This window comes from Columba livia, chromosome 2, assembly GCF_036013475.1.
Source record: "Columba livia isolate bColLiv1 breed racing homer chromosome 2, bColLiv1.pat.W.v2, whole genome shotgun sequence".
Lineage (NCBI taxonomy): Eukaryota > Metazoa > Chordata > Aves > Columbiformes > Columbidae > Columba > Columba livia.
The window spans coordinates 131,534,688-131,550,244 of NC_088603.1; positions in this window are offsets into that span (position 1 = coordinate 131,534,688).

Consider the following 15,557-nt stretch of genomic DNA (forward strand, 5'->3'; position numbering starts at 1 on the left):
TAAAAATACTGTGTGATATTTAGCTTTTTGCAGTATATACCCATCTCTTTTTACTAATGCTCAAAGTTATACACAAGTGCAAATAGGACACAACTTACATGTTTCAGTAAAAAATCTTCATTTCCACAGCCTCATCTTTGATCCTGCAATGCGGTCAAAATGTAGAATGTGTAACATCTCATTATAGTCATCATTTCCCTAGCAACAGACTGATATCCTTAAGACATTATACAGCACACTTCAGAGAACGGGCATACTGTGAGGGAAGATGATGGATGACTTAACAGGTCTTTCTCATCTATAATTTCTCTCATCCAGGGAAAGAATTAAAAGCTCTCTCCGGACCCAAACACAACACCCTAATTTGTTTGGAAGTGCAAACACCAATGCTATATAATAATGATCCAACAAAAATTGCTATTATTGTGGTGGTGTTATGGAGGTCTCCCGCCCCCCCCCCCCCCCCCAAAAAAGAAAATGCAAGCAGCCCGGAAAGTGATGAATAAATAGCACACGGACACCTCCTGGTGGCACTGGGTAGTATTTTAAATAGAAGGATCAGAAACTGAGCAGACCTGTATAAACAAAGGCCCAAACAGCCAGAGTGGTTCTGGGATGATTAAGGTGTTGAGAAATTATTTGGAAATCACGAGAGCAAAGTATTTTAAATGCATCTTCTACATGATAGAGTTACAGACTTGCTTTTTGTCCTTAATCTCTTAAAACACCTATTATTTTTCAGAGCTTCCCCAGGATCTGCATCCATACCCCATTAATATGGCCTCTGTAACTGCTGAAAATAAAATCAGGGTTTTAAAGTAGGCTGTGGAACTGATTCCAGTAGCTGAACTGAGACTGGGAAGGCATTATTCTCTTGTCTTCATACAAACTCAGATTGCTAAGAGGACAGCCCACAGAATTCCATCCTGGATTCAGCACTCTGACAGCACAGTCAGAACACTGTACCTCCCCAGTGACCTTTCCTGTCAGCAAATTAAGAACCTGAGGGTATCAAATAGGCTTTAAATTAAGTCTTCATAGCAAAACCAAAGAATACTCTCCTGATATTGGTGGGAAGTTTGTGCTAACTGGTATTTCTGAAAATTTAAAAAAAAAATGTCATCAAGGCAAATTCAGAAGAACAAAAAGCAGACCTGTTTTTCTTGATGCTCATCCCATGATCAGAGCCAAGCAACTAGAGACCAATAAGGATTCGGTGGCTGTTACTGTAAGTAGCCCAAGATCACAGTATCACAGTATGTTTGGGATTGGAAGGGACCTCAAAAGATCATCTAGTCCAATCCCTCTGCTGGAGCAGGAACGCCTAGGTGAGGTCGCACAGGAACATGTCCAGGCGGGTTTTGAATGTCTCCAGAGAAGGAGACTCCACAACCTCCCTGGGCAGCCTGTTCCAGTGCTCTGTCACCCTCACTGAGAAGAAGTTTTTTCTCAAATTTAAGTGGAACCTCTTGTGTTCCAGCTTGATCCCATTACCCCTTGTCCTATCATTGTTTGCCACTGAGAAGAGCCTGGCTCCATCCTCGTGGCACTCACCCTTTATATATTTATAAACAATAATAAGGTCACCCCTCAGTCTCCTCTTCTCCAAACTAAAGAGACCCAGCTCCCTCGGCCTTTCTTCCTAAGGGAGGTGCTCCACGCCCTTAATCATCTTTGTTGCCCTACACTGGACCCTCTCCAGCAGTTCCCTGTCCTTCTTGAACTGAGGGGCCCAGAACTGGACACAATATTCCAGATGTGGTCTCACCAGGGCAGAGTAGAGGGGAAGGAGAACCTCCCTCGATCTACTAGCCACTCCCCTTGTAATACACCCAAGGATGCCATTGGCCTTCCTGGCCACAAGGGCACAGTGCTGGCTCATGGTCATCCTGCTGTCCATCAGGACCCCCAGGTCCCTTTCCCCTACACTGCTCTCTAATACATAATTTCCCAACCTATACTGGAACCTGGGGTTGTTCCTGCCCAGATGCAGGACTCTACACTTTCCCTTGTTAAATTTCATCAGGTTACTCCCCGCCCAACTCCCCAGCCTGTCCAGGTCCCGCTGAATGGCAGCACAGCCTTCTGGCGTGTCAGCCACAAAGCAACACACGAGATCAGCTTTTTAATGCAGAAAGGAAGAGGTCAGATAGAGAGGTGGATGAGAAGCCACTTAAATTTAGTGATCTTTTATATAAGCCTGTCTGTCATTTGCTCACAGAAAGGCTTCTTGTTGGAGCACACAAAAGGACACAATGTGCTCCTAAACTCTATCATTTACCCCAGACATGACACCAGGAAAGGCTGGTAAAACTTATGACTTACTATGCTATACAAGTGCAGAAGTCTCAGAAAGCTTCTTTTCTGAAGATTAACAATAGCACGCAGCAGCTGGAGTCCTACCACCTCTTCCACCTCACCTGCCAAATTGTGTCCTGTTGTTGACTTTAGGATTTAGTTTTTTCTTTCTTCAAAGTAATACAACTTTTCAACGTGTTTTTACAAAAGACCAGAAGAGTCCTGAAAGAGGATGTCAATCTTGAATACTTAAACCAGACTAGACACAAAAAATCTCAGAGAAAACCTTCTTCACTCCACCAACACTGGTGCCTGTTTATATACATACAGCTGAGAAAATTGAAGCCTTCTACTGTCTCCAGTCCAAATAGCTCTCTAAGGGATCACTCTTAATCCATGATGGTATGTTACTGCCTCTCTCTTTGTTTCAGTGTTAATTCCATCACATTTCAAGAAGGTTTGGCAGGTGTTAGAAGCTCTGGAAAAGAACACAATCTAAAATACTTGCCTTTCTAAAGGCAGGACTTGCCAAAATAGAAGACTGTCAATTCACCTTGACAACATAATGTTTGCTTATGATAACACCTAATCAATACTGTCACAACTCTGGTGAGTAAACCCAGTTTTTACCTTCTTTCTCAACGTCTGAAAAATGACCTAGTGCTGCAGTTGGTTCCATGTTATACCAACAAATTTCTTATTAAACTATCTATGATATGTTCCTTCTTCAAAATGAAGTCTTTTGACCAATTTTTTTAGGATTGTAAAACAGTTCTGCATGAGGCAAAGCCAAACAGAGAATTTACATTCCCTTTAAAGTAGCCTGTCTATCCTTTCACAAATTCAGGGTCCACAGTATATTTTAATATTATGAATTATGGCAGTGATGGTAAGTTCTTTTGAAATGGTACAACCAAACATAGCAAAAATGTTATGCTTGTATCACTCAAAAAAATGAAAATTGCTGTTTAACTCTTCCAAACACAGTTCTGCCATGTGCACAGCTTTCTCCAGCTGAGTTACTGGTATACCTAAATGTATGTAACCACCTGTGAACCTTACCAATTGTGGATTTTTTTACTTTTGTTTGGGAACACAGTCTTTCCTAAAACCTCCTTGTTTTCAAAAGCTAAAAATGACAAATCTCCCTGATGAAAACTATGTATTTTCCTGATATATATACATATATATGTGTGTGAATATTAAAATATGAACTGGAAAAAATAGGCAGACTTCTCTTTCGTTGCTTGTTACTGGCCTATGAAAGTTAAAGCAAAACAAGTTGCCAGGAAAATCCACACCCTTTACTAAATAGCATTCCTCTACCAAATTTTGGCCATAAAATATCTGATGTTAGTGTCAGCTCACTGTATTGTCACTGTATTGCCCTGGAGACACTGTTCTTTCAAAGGATGAAATACCCTATTTATTCTATCAAGGTGATTTTGCCATCAATTATGTTGATGCAAAACTTGTATACAAATGCATCCACATAATATTTTTATCAGTGTTTGACCTGCAGGAGACCTGCTTTCATATCAGCTACCTGCAAGGCCAGTCAACATCTTCTTAAGAGCTCACAACCTCTTTCTGGTCCCTCCCTGCTGTCTCCCATGAAATGTTCAGGCTTTGTTCTCTGAAGCATTATTCTGCTTCTCTTAAACACTTCAGTGATTGTGGGAATGGCAGGACATGTGGTTCCAGCCACCTGGAGGATAAAGGAAGATCAATACTAACATGACCATCTGGACAAATAATACTAACACGATTAAATTACAGCAATTAGTCAAAACATAAAGAGCCTTGGACAGGTTGTACAGGAGTATGCTTTTTATGAGTGGAAGGAATGAGGCCAGTGAGAATGACATCTCGGGCTGGAAAACCGCCCCGCTATGTATGACATATAAATATTGGGCCTGGGCATGTGAATGAGTGGGTCGGAAAACTGCCCACAAGATATGCACGGGAACGTGACTAAAAAAAGTCACGAGATGAGTGTGGTGTGTTTCTAATAACAATTATTGAAATAAAACATCCTGGCTGACCACTTGGTCCAGGCCTGTAACTGTAAACCTGTAAATTGAGAACTGTTAATTAAAGAAGGCTCAGCTCAGCTCAGCTCTGCCTGGCTCTGCTCTCGCTGTCTGCGCCTCTGTCTGTGTCTCCAGGTGCATCGTTCTCAATCACTCCAAGTGATTGATATTCATGTGTTGTGAAGTCAGAAAACATTTAGAACTTACTACTTTTATCTTCCTTATTAGAATTTTTATTTTTTTCTCTGCTGTTTTTATGTCTTTATTGGATATAAGAGTATGCAAGTGAGCTGACAAATAAGTGCTGTCAGTGGTAAGACAGCTACAAGTCTCTGCTTTTAAACCTTCAGAGGTATTTGATATGAATTTGAAAATTGTTCTTACACGAAAACTTGAAAACTTTTTCATATATGAAAAAGCTGTGGATGGGGTTGTGCCAATGATTTTATTTTAAAGAACATGATAACACTACTGTATTTCATAGTATCATATTTCTCTGCACTTACGTGGTAGAAGGAGAAGGGAGATATGTGTCACCTTGGAATTTATTTCCTTTCCATTTATTACCATGTTCTTTTCTATTTTAAGATTTGAATAGTGCTGTGAAGTGAATATAACAGAGGAACTATCATAACAACTTAGACCAATGTCTGGACTTGAACATGATATTTAATAGAATTCAATATAATTACATATAATCTATTACTTATTTACCAATATGTTTCATACATATTAGTAAACTGATCTCCTTTTTTTTTAGCTGTTTAGGTACCATACATTGACATTTCTCTCTTTCTGAAGACTGAATACATTGCTTGTTTGAGCCTGAGATGTCTACTTTTAATGCTTAGAAGATCACCCCATTTTGGCCTTTTTGAATAAAATAAAAAGGCTTTTCAATCACTTTTACACAGAAAACATCCAGCTTCAGAGAAGCATATGAACTCTGTAGCTCACAGCTTTGAGGTGAAAATTCATGTTTTGTTATTCTGCTGTTTTGTCTACATCCCAGAGAATATTTAGAAAGGGTTTCAGAAAGATCTTGATGAGTTTTTTTCATGATATGGAGTCATATCGACCATGAAAATCCATCTATTCCACTACTCAGCCAGGAGTAACAGGTCTTTCCAACTTAAGATCTGAATGAGTTCAGCCCAGTGAAAAGCTCTCTTTCTTACTAGTTGTTTCTTGAACTGTGTTTCATCCATAAAATATCTCTATCTACACCTATATATCTTTATCTATATCTACATCTATATCTCCATCTAATCATATGGATTAGCTACAGCTATATGGAGAGATACTAACTACATTTATACAGATGTAATCACATAGCTATTATAGATATATATTGCATTTCTCTGTAATCTATAACGAGTAGAATGGCACGATTTCCCCAAGCACAAAAGTGGGTTGACTTACTGACTACAATCATATGACAATTCAGTCCTTTTTTCAGTTTCAGCAACAGGAAAAGCAGAACACATTTTTCATGAGCATTATTTCTTAGGAACAAGGTTTAGAGGCGGACTTGACATTATTAGGTTAAAAGTTGGACTCTATGGTCTTAAAGGTCTTTTCCAACCAAAATGATTCTATGATTATCATAATACCTAAATACTCTAAATTATTTTTTACTATGTTTGAACACAGGAACTATTTAATTCAATGCTGTATGTTTGATCATATGAACATTGTAGAGATGTAATGGCAAGTTAGCATTTATATTCCAGTAAAGATAGGACACCAAGCCTTCTGCAGATACTTTACAGGAAAACTATGCAATTTTATCTTAAAATCTTTCATGCTGTAGTTTGACAACTTGGGCTTTGAAATCTGTGATTTCTCTGACCCACTCTGTCAGACGGCATCACAAGGTACAAACACCCTGCACATGAAGTGAAGGTGCAACATGTAACCTTGAAGTGTCACACATGAAAAAGTTTAGCCCTTTCAGTTATCATCCTTCAGACATGAGTTGATATACTCACACATCCTTACAGAAAACCAAATAAATGTTTGAGGGAAGGATTCTCTTGCAGAAATTGTTTTTCTCTAAGCTCATTTAGTGTGTACAGCAGCCACCAAGTATGAGAATACCAAGGCCAGAACTGCCTCCTAAAATCTTCATTCTTCCAGGAAGTTGGGTTGCTTCTCTTTTAGACAGCTATTCATCACTTCTGCCATCTGATCTTTTAGAGTCAAAACTCAAAACCTTAAATAAGGGACCTAAATATAGCTCAAGGTCTAGATGCTCTGTCCATTTGTGCTTGAAGTTGAGATCACTTCCCCTTTCCTGTTGAAAGCCACAGAAACCTTGAGGCATTTTATTCTCTGAAGTACCTCAAGCAAATGTGGAACAGAACAAGGGCCAGATGATCGTGACAGTACACCGTGTTGCAGTCCAATATTTAGTCTTCCTGGGACACCACTTTGTCGGAGGATGTAGGAGCAGTGCCTATTTCCACAACAGTCTGAAGATTAAAGCTTTGATCCGTGACATCAAAGGTTCAGAATAAATTCCATCCTTTGTCTGAGGCTTTGAATCTCCATCATCTACCTTCTAGGCAAGAAAGTATCCTGGTGCTCAGACTTTCAAGCCTTCTTTTTAAAGCATTTCCAACTGTGTAAAAAGAAATTAAAGGCCTTACCTTCTCCCAGGTGAATGCCTTAACCATTCAACTACCTGACAATGAGTCCAAAGCTACACTGATTGTTTTCATTAAGGAAAAACAGTAGGATTGATAAACTCATCTTCAAAGGAAACTACTCAAAGGGATTTACATGCTTAATAAGAGCAGTCAAGCCAGAAAAGAGAAAGGCACCCACAAGCCCAAAGGGAGAGATTTACATCTTTGACAAGCAGGTCTTAAACACCACCTTGTGCTGTTCTTTATAGGCTTATGCACAGACACATGACTTCTCTAAATCCCATTTCTATGCCAATAACCCAGAGTCAGTCTGGGCACCTCAAAGGACAGAGAACTGCAACAGTTGCATCCGCCTCATGAGCACGGTCCAACTTTACTTAACCATCTTCAGCTCTCACAGGAGACATCACTAACCACGACTGATCTGAAATCCAGATAAAACCAACATCTTCCCTCCAACAAGAAGAATAACAAAACCTCCTTAAATTATAACTATTCAACCAATCAGTGGCATCTAGGAGCGGATTTCATTCTGTCATTAATATTCCAGGCTAATTTTGGGTGAGGCTTGTGACAAACAGTTGCTTTTGAAGCTGTCAGTTAACCACTGCTTCCCCATCCTAGTCTTTGCCTTTATAATACAACCTGCCTTTTTCATGTATGATGTTGCTATTTCATAAAAAACCCCAAAATATCATTTATCATTTATCAAGAGAAACATACAACTAGATGAATACAACTGAGGTGAGGAGGAGGTGTAGAAAAAAAATAATTTAACAAGATTCTTTATAAATAGAGTTATTTTTCAGTGATAAAATATATGTCAAACAAACAAACAAACAAATAATAATAATAATAGTAATAATAATCATAATCATAATCAATCAATAGATCTTATACAGCTGTGTTTAACAAAAAGATGTATCTGGTATGCTTAGAAATAGGAATATCTATGACAGAAATGCATACCATACATTTATGACTATTAATAGAGATATTAATTAAGTCTGACACTGATATTGAGTAGTCCTCTGCAAAAAGAAAATTACAAGTGGGAGTTTTCCCTTTACTCCATCTCTCTGCAATATGTTGTCCCTAAGTAGATGTGAGGCTGCAGGGGCAAATTTAGTTCCTATGATGTAAATCTAAAGTAATAGTGATGAATTGAATATCACACTTATTTATAGGCTTTGCGAGCAGTAAGCAACTGTACCCTGTAATTTCTGCATCAGGCTACTGCTGTAGATCAGCTTCATAATTTAGCAGGATTTAAATCTCTATATAGATGTATTTATTCCTGGGGTGTGTTGGCTGCATAATTGCTACTTCAGGCCCACCGGCGGGGGGCGGTCCAACATAGGACTGGATTTCCTATTATGCAAAATGTCTTTGTCCTAAAAAATTATCCCTAACAGAATCCAGCAAAGATATTTCAGACCTCAGTTCTCTCTTTGAGCATATGAATACAATATTGTTACTGCTTACAGCGTTAGAGCTGTATGGCAGCATCTGAGAATAGCATATTGTTTTGATACTTCACAAGGCCAAACACGACATTGGAAACACAAACAAAAATCCAACCCTTCAGACAAAACCTTGATTATGTTTATCACCCCCATATTTATTTGCCATTTAGCATTGAAACTTTATTTGAGGAGTCATGAGGAGGGATTATTATTGTTGTTGTTGCTGTTATTAATAATAGTTAATAATAATAACAACAACAGTAATAACATGGAAGTATAAAAATAAAATACTGAGTTATTGTTTTTTGTCATAGCTTGACTCTGCAAGACTTTCTCACAAAATAGTCACCCAAATAGAAACATGACATCATCCATATAATGTTAAAAAATAAAATCACTGCATGCATATATTTAATTCGTGGCAAGTAATTAATTTAATTTAATGGTATGTATCAGCAACAGACATCTCCTACATGCCTCCAAGTTTTATCCTTAGGACATATCCACCCTGGGGACTGACGTACCAGTGAAACTGGGTGATGCCATCTCTCTACTTCACCCATACCTTTTTAATGAGAGGGGAAAGTAGGAGGGTCTCATATACTATTAATAAACCCTCTTTTCCTCAGACATGGTGCTTTTTGGAACTTATTAACTATATTTGCTGAAGTTGAGTGCTGTCTTCAGTACATCCGACTTTCACATTGTCCAAAACAGCAGCTTTTTAGGCCAGCAGATGCAATTTCCTTCTAATGAAAACCATTACTGTGAGTGGGAACTGTGAGTTGATGCACACAAAATTTTTACCTCCCCATGGGGCTGAGGGGCACAAGAGCACAAGCCTGCGTCCTTCAATTTAGATGTTCAGTGCTGTATTCTAGAAGGGATCATCCCATGCTTGCTAGACCCTACAGACCAGATCCTTTCTAAGATGTGTCTGGTACAGATTGTACAACATTTTTCCTTCATTCAAAGTATGTAAAGAGAAAGGTAACTTTGTCAACACGATACACTGCAATTAAACATAATTGTAGTAATACATGTGAAATCTGTTGGAGGAATTCTTCATGGTTTGAATGCTTTTAGAGCTGACAGAGGATGTTTAAAATTAAAACATTTACAAGATCAGAGAACACAGCAAACAGCCAGACAATGTGCAGAGAAATTCTGAAAACCTGATGCACACCAAGCTTCTGGTTCAATTTCTGGTTTACAGCAGTGTTTTTAAGAGTACAGTAGGACAGTCAGATTTCTTCTGCAAGGACATGTCATATTAACTGCTTCTGTGAATACCTTTCTTCAAACTTCCCCAGCCTGGTTCTTCTCTTTGAAGGGTGTCACTAGCGACTCTGGTTCTAAAAATGCTGAGCTTTGTCCCCAGTCCTGCTGGTCACAGAATATGTTACCTTTCTGCTCCAGCTGGGACTGGACCTCTCCAAGAGCACACAGGCTTTTGGCTTTCTGTTGCAGCCCCTTGGTAGGTGTGAAGCAGCCAGACATGCCAGACTGAAGAAGAACTGTACAGTCAAGTCAGAATTTTAAAAGCTTAAAACATGTTCATGGGTGAAAGGCTAAGAAGAGCCACATATGAGATGTGGATGTAAACTCACACAAAATAAAAAAAAAAATTTATTTGAGGAATTTTGCCCTGGCACTTTTGTCTTAATGTTATTTTATACATTATCTGTTGAGAAAATAAAATAGAATACTTCTTAAAATCAACAAACTCCTCAAGGATAACATAGAAGGGGTATAAGGAAAATATCCACCAGCACCACCACACTGCAGTCGTAAATGTGTTTTAATCAATGTGGAATACTGTCTTCTTAAAATGTCCTTTGGCACACAGTATTAAATAAAAGCCAAATTCACATACTTTTTATTATTATTATTATTATTTTGCAAGTATTTAGCTTTCTTCATGCAAAAGAAATATGACTGTAAGCAAGAGTCAAGGGGCACAATTTCAGCTCTTCATTCTGCTTGTGATTTTTTTGTGTGATTTCATTTCCCCTTTCCATGCCTTATACTGCCAGTGTCAGTAACAATTTAAGATCAAAAGATTTCCTTAGTTTCTGGCCATTATTTTGATAAGTAATAGCTTCTATATCCAAATGGGTTTTTTTAGACTGAGTATCTTAGAGCAAAGATCAGCTTAATTCAGGCTCTGACTTCCTGGTGTGTCTCATAGTATTGAATAAAAATGGAAACCTTCACTCAGTTCCAGTTTTGAGACCAATGCATGCAAATCTTTTAAATCAATATGAAATTCCACAGATAACCAGAGGAGAGATGGAAACATTAAGCTATGTCTAATCAAATATTCCCCAGTGAATCAAATAATCAAAGATTTTTGCACTTCTGAATTCTACAGTTTGATCAAATAACACAAAGTATTTAACAGTATACTGTGGAAATAATTCTGTGCTAGCATGTGTCCCTTCTATTTCTGTTTTCTGTGATTAAAATGGAAGTATGCCACCACCCAGCTGTTGAATTAGTTCAGTATGATGGGCCAATTGCTGAAAATGAAAGCATCGATTAATATTTTTGTGTTTCTTGTTGGATCCCATGTATATTTGGTGACTTTTTATAAAGATGTGGAAAGCTTCATGGCAGACAATAAATCCACATTTAAGTGGAATATTATATGAGTTCTTTTTAATAGAACTTACATTAATTATCAAAGTCGCTCATGAGCAACTATTCATCATCATGAATAACGTTTTACAATCTAGTCTGTGCCAAATGCGTCAAGACTCTTAGTAAGTATTCACATGAATCTGGAAGTATCAGTGGAGTTGTATCATATAGTCAAATTAATCTTTTATCCAAACATCTAACTACATAGCAAAGCCAACTTGTACAGAGGAAGCCACCTCAGAGGAGCTCTGACTGAGAGCCACTACCTTAACCACAATAACTTTCAGCTTGTTGATAAGTTTGATCTACACCTAAAAAGCCATTATTGCAATATTTGGTTCAGTTGGGTGATAGAGAGGCTGAAGAGTCAATTTTTACCACACACCATAAGCAGATGTAGTCACTGATATTTCTTAGTATTGGAAAACAACATGGGACATGCAGATATCTGGAAAAAGAATACCACAAATCATTATGAGACAGAGGGAATTCTCACCATGGTTAGGTACCAAATGCTACTAGTAAGACGTGATAGAGGGAGAAAGGGCAAAGACATATCTGGAGTGAGGTGGTGGTTCTGAAAAGACAAATACTATAAGGCAATCACTGGGAAATCAGCTACAACTAGAACAGGCCTGGAGAATTCATTGATTGGGCTCTTTTTGTTTAATTTAAGGAAATAACATCCAATTTAAACATACTTGGATGAGACAAAACTAATTATTCATCTAAAACTAGATGAAGCTTTAATGGTTTCCTTCTTTGCTGAAGTACTATGCAAAAATGCTTTGTTTTAAGAAGGATTTGTACCACCATGTCTATGGCTACATATTCCTAAAGAGAAGAACGGCAACTGTGCGAATTTAGTCACATCTCACAAGGTGATAAGGGATGATATGGACTACATAATCTGTCTAGGTTTTTGTTTAAGAATAGGAGAATTACGAGATCACATTCTGGGACAGAAGATGGCAAGAAGGTGACTATATTAAGTGGTAAATAAAAAAGGAAATCAATATGTGTAAATATCTTCTTTTGAAATAAAAACTAAGTTCAGTCAATAAATTCTGCTTTCACTGTGATTTAGTATGCTCTTTTCCTCTGAATGGTAAAGATACACAGTAAAATCACAAGTGATTATAAATATAGATTAAATTGTAATGCCTTTTTAATTTCTAAATTAAAGAAAATTTCCTAGAAGGGTCAAACCACCTCATGCCATCCACATTACCATGGTATACAGGCGTAATTGTAATTTTAATTGCCATACAAAGCATTTGGAGAAAAGCAGAGTATTTCAGCATCTCTGTGGTCAATTCTTTTTCCAATGTATAGAAGCAACGAATTTTTACATGCCTACCCAGCAAAGTCCATCTTCTAATCAAACACTTAGGGAACAGAGACTCGTAAAGTGCTTTGTGGAACTCCCTCATATAAAATGGCTTTGTAAAATCAGCTTTACAGCAGTGCTTTGTTTCACAGTAATCTCTCAGCTCTGGTTTGTGCTTTGCCTTAGTAAACAAGATCGTGTCCTAAACCAACAAGCTGGAGAGTGGAAGTGTGTTGGAAATGAAACATAAACAGTGCAGGGGACTTACTAAAAGTCAATCTGTTTGGCTTACATATTCTGTAGTCTAATTTTGCCACTCATTTTTTAAGAAGTATTCTGCTAGTAGAACTGTGAAAACTAACACCCCACCATTCAAAAACTGTTATATAGGTTGCAAATGCCAATATATATATATATATATATAAGAAGAAAACAGCAGAGGTACTACATAATGTGAAACTTTAACTGTGTCTCTAATCAGGACTTGGAAGCAGATAATATACACAAACTGTGTGTACTGTGTAATTTGCAAGTTCAGCATAAAAATACAGAGTCATAAAAGACCAGAATTTTGTGCTTAATTGCATAAATTTGGAATTACTGATTTTTTTGAGCCCTGGTTATTGCAAAGTAAATAAAGCTCCTTCAGATAGAGAAGAGCAGCTGAGGCAGTGAGATGGTGATACAAATGCAATCCTGTTTTAAAAGAGAAAATATGAGCAAAAGCTGTAAAACAAAAGGAATATGTAAGCAAAGAACTTAATAATCCTCCTGTTTCTTCAGTCTTGAAACTTCAGTTTATCAGTACTGGCTTTACAGATTCCACAAGCATACCTTAGTCTGCAGAAGAAAGATGGTATCCTAACCAGAGGAGAGTGACACCACACCTTGGGCAAGAACGAGCTGGTCTTGCTGTCTTCTGGAGCTCTGGTTCCTCCCCTCTGCTCTGGGCAGTATGAGGTAGTTCAAGGACTAGAAAAAGGGTGATGGGAGAACATGTCTGGCAGAAGCACAAACAATTTGGGAAATTGACTTCTCCACAAGTTCCTCCTGTTCTAACAGTTTAACATTTTCCATACCTGCTATTTTGGTCCAGTCTCTAAATATTCACCTGTCTGAGGGAGCAAAATGTCAGGATTTCTTGAAAACACAAGGAATAAGAAAGGGTAACGTGCAACAGTTCATATTTCAGCCAGACTGAACAGCAATGAACAGGAATGCCTACCTTCCTCATTTTGTCCCTTCTATTTTTGAAATAGCTGCTACAAAACCATGAAAGGATTTGAGCCCATTTAAGTAATCAAAAAATTCACCCCTGTGAGACTTCTATAATGGACCCATTAAGGTTTCATATAGAATCTTAGAGACAGGAAAACCCAATCCTACACACAGAGCTGTATTTTAAGTGTTGAGGTTTTTGTGCTTCTGGATCAGAAAAAGATGAAGCATTTTAATGGGCATCGGATATTTAAACAAACAAACAAACACACAAACAAACCAAACCAACAACAACAACCAGAGATCAAGAAGGATATTTCACATCAGATGTGGGAGATCAGAAACTTACAGTCTTTTTGCAAATCCTTGGTTTTATTGCTGGAGAAAAACCTCCACATTTTGTCCAACAGGCTGAGCTGAAGTGACTCTTGATTTTATCTGCTCTTTAAACATAAACTAGCAATGGAAGTGTCAGCTCTTTCTTATCCAAAGCCTGGGTAATAATTCTAATTTTGATGCAGACAGCCTTCCCTGTCCTGGCACAGCTGCTCATGTAGCCAGCAAGATGGACAAATCTCATAGGGGGGTGTTGGAGCTGGGTAAGTCCCCAAACCACTTGAGCCCGTGAACATCTGGGCCAGCACAAGGAGGACAAGGTCAGAATACAGAGCTGAGAAACTATGGTAATTGGAGAAGGACAACTGTTTCTGGTGGCAATGATGGTTTACTGGTAATGAAGGTATAGCATTGCTCCAGCAATAGAGTGTCTGGTGGAATAAAACAGTTTTCTTCTGTTGTTTGCTCTCCAACTGAAGAGTTAACGCCTCAGATAATGTCACAGTCCCTGCACTCCTATTACTGGCTACCTCACCTAAGAATATACACCTAACATCATGGCATCCTAGAATTTAAATTATTGTTTTATTTTTGGTTTGGGCATTACTACATCTCATCTGCCCTAATACTTCCAGCTTAGACTCAGCTTTATAAATTGAGCAACTCATGTTTGGAGAAAGCAAAAACTGTTCACTTCAGCACAGCTTACGAATTTTCATTTTGGCCTCTGGTCTTGTTCTATCTAATTTGGGAGTCCTGCAGCAAACAAAACTATAAAAGTGTATTGAAAAAAATCTGGGTGGGTAAAAAGATTGATAGTAAAATCACAATACTGCAATCCTGAATATAAATTGGGACTATAACGCACCAAAGGACGAAAGGCACTCTTGTAGTAATTTAATTGCACAATTATTTTAGTAGGAGAGTAATCATTCTTGTCTGTAGTCCTCAATCAGTGCTAATTGTAAGAAAAAGCTTATTAGGAATATTTGGATTTTAAAGTCCATGTGTGCAAACATACCTGAATTCCCAGAAGCTAGTTGTAGTGCAAAATGTATTAATTAAAATGCCACTGTGGGAAATACTTCTTTATCCAACGTTCATTATTAACATGAAAGACAGCAAACAGGTTTTGATTTTCTGTAAAGATTTTAGTCATCACAACAAAGATTCAAATGGTGAAGAAAAGTATTTGAAATGTTAATGAAATTCTGATCTTTTTACAGGGCTTAGTCCTCTTATGACACTTCTGCCCCAAATGAAGGATTTGCACAGCTCTGCAAAGATCCAGGACAATGTATTGTCAGACTCTGGATCCCAGAGTCATTTTCTAAAGTGACTACAGATTTGGAGTGCTTTGCTTTAGGGATTTTTTTATACTGATATACACAGTAAGCCACATTTATTCCATAGTACCTATTGACCTGTCTGAACTATCTACAAGACTCACAGCCCATTGCCCACAGCAATCTTCCTGACCTGGGGAGACTGTTTGCTATATGAATATTTCTAAATGCCAGAATCCCCTCTCCATTGCATTTTACTAAATATATCCTGTGATCAATATGTGCCTTTGAGATGA